The following is a 4522-nucleotide window of genomic DNA, read 5'->3' as shown; positions in this document are numbered from 1 at the left end:
CTTTCTACTATCATTCGCCCTAATATAGATATTAAAAGAAAAAGAAAAATATCAGTTCTATCCCAAGTCCAACTACCATTTTCCATAAGTCTTCCCTGTCCTAAAATAAAGATGCTCACTCTATAAGAGCAATGCATCCTTTAAATGGGACACAGGACTATAATTAAGAAAATACTTATTTCTATAAGGTACACTTGAACCCTGAACAACGCAGTGGGGTGGGTTAAGGGTACTGACCCCTGCACAGTTAGAAATCACATCTAACTTTTGACTCTCCAAAAGCTTAACTACTATTGCCTACTGTTGATCAGAAGCCTTACTGATAACATAAACAACCATTTGGCACATATTTTGTATGTTAGATAGATAGATAGATAGATAGATAGATAGATAGATAGATAGATGATAGATAGATAGATAGATAGTATTATAATAAAGTAAGCTAAGGGAAAAATGTTATTTAAAAATCATAAGAGAAAACATTTACCGTACTATACTGTATTTATAGATATTGTAAGTTTATGTCATCTGTTTACAAAATGAATCATCTGTCCATCAGTACCTACATCAATATTGTCTTATATGATACAAAATACTGTAGATGTTATACATATTACAAACACTGGACATAAAAAATGAAAAGATACACATTTATTATAGGTATAACAATTCACACATTGATAACAAAGAATCGGCAACCTGCTTTCAGGTAGTCTAGCTTATACACTAATGAAAGAATTGTAATAAAATTTTATGGCATATAGGATTACAGTCATAATCATAATATAGTATTGGAAACATTGTTACTTTAAAAAATTTAAAAAAACACTCACCTGTGATGACGGCGATATATAGTATCTCCAATTACATTACTGTACAAAATGTACTGCATTTTGTACAGTAATGTAATTCTTTGTAAGCAAAGTTATAAAACAGTAAGAAAATTAACACCTTATTAATTTTATATTAAATATCACCTTAAGCCTACATAAGGATAGGCTACACACTTCTATACAAGTCTTGCATAGTGTTCTACACAATGAATCTTCTACTTGATAAATACACAAAGAATCCTTAGGCAATGATGCTGATGACCCCAAAATATCTAATAATACAGTTCTTGCTGTACACTTATTAGATTTTCATAAGAAGACACACATATGCAGCAGATAAGTTTATTAACTGTATGGCATAGTGATTATTTGCTATTCATTAACTGGAAGTGGATCATTATAAAGGTCTTCATCCTTGTTTTTACACTGATTAGGCTGAAGAAGATGAGGAAGTAGAGGGTTGGCTTTGCTGTCTCAGGGGTGGCATAGGCAAAAGTGGTGGAGCCGGTATAAGGGGAGGCAGGAGAGGCAGGTACCCTCAGTGTAACTTTATGAAAACATATCCAATTTCTGTCTAACTTTTTACTTTTTTAATTATCTAAAAATATTTCTATATGGTACCAATCTTTCTTCCATTATTTGCTGTAGTTTCCCTGCCTGTATCATAGAAGGGTCCATGTTGTAAAAGAAGTTAAATCAGTCTTGAATAATTGAAAAGCTTTATCTAATGTCAGTTTGTTTTCTGGCACTGCTTCCTTCACATCTTCTTCCTCATTGTCTGGCACTGATTCGGAAGCACTCATCTCCATCAAGTCATATTCTGTTATTTCCTCTGATGTAGTGTCTATTAGCTCTTGAATTTCTCCAAGATCCACATCTTGAAACTCTTGACCCCCACTTCTATTTTTTGGCATATCCACAATCTCTTTCATGATTTCCTTGATTGGCTCTGTCATAAATCCTGTGAAGTCATGCACAACACCTAAACAGTTTTCTCCCACAAGAATTTATTGTTTTGGGCTTGATGGCTTACATAGATTTTTCTGTAACAGTAATGGCATTTTCAATGGTGTAATCCTTCAAGACTTTCATGTCTTCTCTATTGAGTTTCTCTTCCATGGCATTGTATCTTTCCATAGGGTGCCTTGTATAATGAATCTTAAATGTCCTTATGACTCCATGATCTAGAGGCTAAATTAGAAATGTGTTTGCAGGGCAGATAGATCACTTTAACACCTTCAGTGTTAAATTCATGGGGTTCTGGGTGGTCAGGGGCATTGTCCAGTACCAAAATAACTTTAAAAGGCAGTCCCTTACTGGCAAGGTACTTCTTGACTTCAGGGACAAAGCATCTATGGAACCAATCCAGAAGAAGTGTTCTTATTGTCCAGGGCTTCTTGTTGTACAACCAAAAGACTAGCAGCTGGTGTTTATCTTTTCTCTCCAAGAATCAGGGGTTAGAAGCTTTATAGATAAGGATAGTTCTGCTCACAAACCCAATTGCATTTGCACAAAACAGTAGACGTAGCCTATCCCTTCCTGCCTTAAACTCTGGTGCTTGCTTCTCTTCCTTACTAATTAATGTCTTTGTGCCTTTTTCTTTTTTTTCTCTCTTCCAGAACAGGGCATTTTTGTCTGCATTAAAAAACCTATTCAGGCAGATATCCTCTCTGCTCAATGATTTTCTTAATGGCATCTAGGAAGTTATCTGCTGCCTCTTGGTTGGCAGAAGCTGCTTTTCTTGTTATCTTCACATTTTTTAAGCCAAATCTCCTACTAAAATTATCAAGCCATCCTTTGCTGACATTAAATTCTTCACCTTCCTTTTTCTTTGTCATATAATGATTGCACTTTTTCTTGAATCATATTAGAACCTATAGTTATGCCTTTCTTATAGCAATCCTACACTCACATTAAAAAAAAGCTGCACTTTCAAAATGAAATTAAAAAGATATTTCACAAAAAATACAAGTTTTTCATACTTGCTGGTATAGCTACAGTGATGGCTTCACAAATTTATTTTTATTTTTTTTTACAGTGGTCCCTACGTTGGATTTATTATTTTGCAATAGTGGGCAGCTATAGCTGCAGACTTCAATCTACAGTATATATCAAGCAATTCTACTTTCTCTTGTAATGTCCTGACTTTTCTCTGCTTCTTGGGAGCACTTTCAGCATCACTAGTGGCACTTCATATGGGTCCCACGGTGTTATTCAAAAGTTTATGGTATTGCACTGAACACAGTGAAAAAATATGTGAGAACCATGAGCTCACTTTTTACTATGATACGCAATTTCCTGGATAGACCAACTGCTCATGCGGAGATGATTAGCATTACACAGCTTCTTAAGCGGATACTCACAACACTTGAGCTCACCACAATACCAACAGGAGGTGGCTATGAAATTATTACAGTAATACAGTATGTACCACAGTTAATTTTATACAGTTATGGTTTAATACTGTATCTTTACATTTGTTTACTTTTTTCTTGATTGCAAATGGCAAGTAGGTCTGTGGATGTGTGGATAAATTTTGATAAATTTCAACTTTTTATAATAGATTTGTTTATATTTTATGGTAGCAAATGATCAAAAGGCTAGTACCTACATATATTTTATGCATTAATGACATGCCTAAGTTTTTCTTAATTTTTTTTGATATTCCTAGGCTATGCAGTTTGTCTGCAAGTTTCTGCAAATTGTCACAAATCTCAAAAAATTTTTCCAACATATTTATTGAAAAAAATCTACATTAGGTAGACATGTACAGTTCAAATCCATGTTGTTCGAGAGTTAACTGTAATGCATTCTTCTAAGAAAAGTTTTCCATTTGTCATTAAAAGAAAATGGCTTTGTTCAAACTCTAGCCAAAGAGTTTTATAGTTATAACGCTCTGCTGAGCAATAGCTTCCCACACTGGTATGTTAGGGCTCAGGGGATGAGGGGGTGGGGCTGAGAGGTAGCAGCTCCAAGACCAGAAAGTTCCCAAGGGGAAGGGTGACCTGAGACTCCACCCCTTCTAGAATGTTCATGCAGCTCCTTTGGCTGTAATAGTCTACTGTATCAGCTTGAGCCAAAAGCTAATGAGCTTAAGGTAGAGACAGCAGTCCTTCTGAAATGTCTTTTCCTCAAAAGGAGAATTTGTGTCATCAATTTGTCCTGTTCTCACAGCCCCCACAAATCACTATCAAGTGTAAACCAGCTGCTCAATAAACATTACAACAAAGTAACTCATGAAGGAGTATGATGGTTAATTTTATGTGTCAACATGACTGGATCATGGAGCATCCAGATCTTTGGCTAAACATTATTTCTCCGTCTACCTAGGAGGAGGTTTCTGGATAGGATTAGCATTTGAACAGGTGGACTCAGTAAAGCAGGTTGCCTTCCTCAGTATGGGCGAGACTCATCCAACCCAGTGAGGGCATGCATAGAACAAAAATGCTGAGAAGGGGAGAATTTGCACTCTCTCTGCCTGACTGTTGAGCTAGGACATTGGATTCCTGCCCTAGGACTAGGACTTACACCACTGACTCTCCTAGTCCTCAGATCTTCAGACTTAGACTGAGCTACACCACCAGCTCTCCTGCATTTCCAGCTTGCAGATGGCAGATGTTGAGGACTCCTCAGCCTCCATAATTGTGAACAAATCCACTCTGTAATATATATGTAATATATAATACATA

This window comes from Pteropus vampyrus, unplaced genomic scaffold (genome assembly GCF_000151845.1).
Source record: "Pteropus vampyrus isolate Shadow unplaced genomic scaffold, Pvam_2.0 Scaffold129, whole genome shotgun sequence".
NCBI lineage: Eukaryota > Metazoa > Chordata > Mammalia > Chiroptera > Pteropodidae > Pteropus > Pteropus vampyrus.
This window is presented reverse-complemented; position numbering follows the sequence as displayed.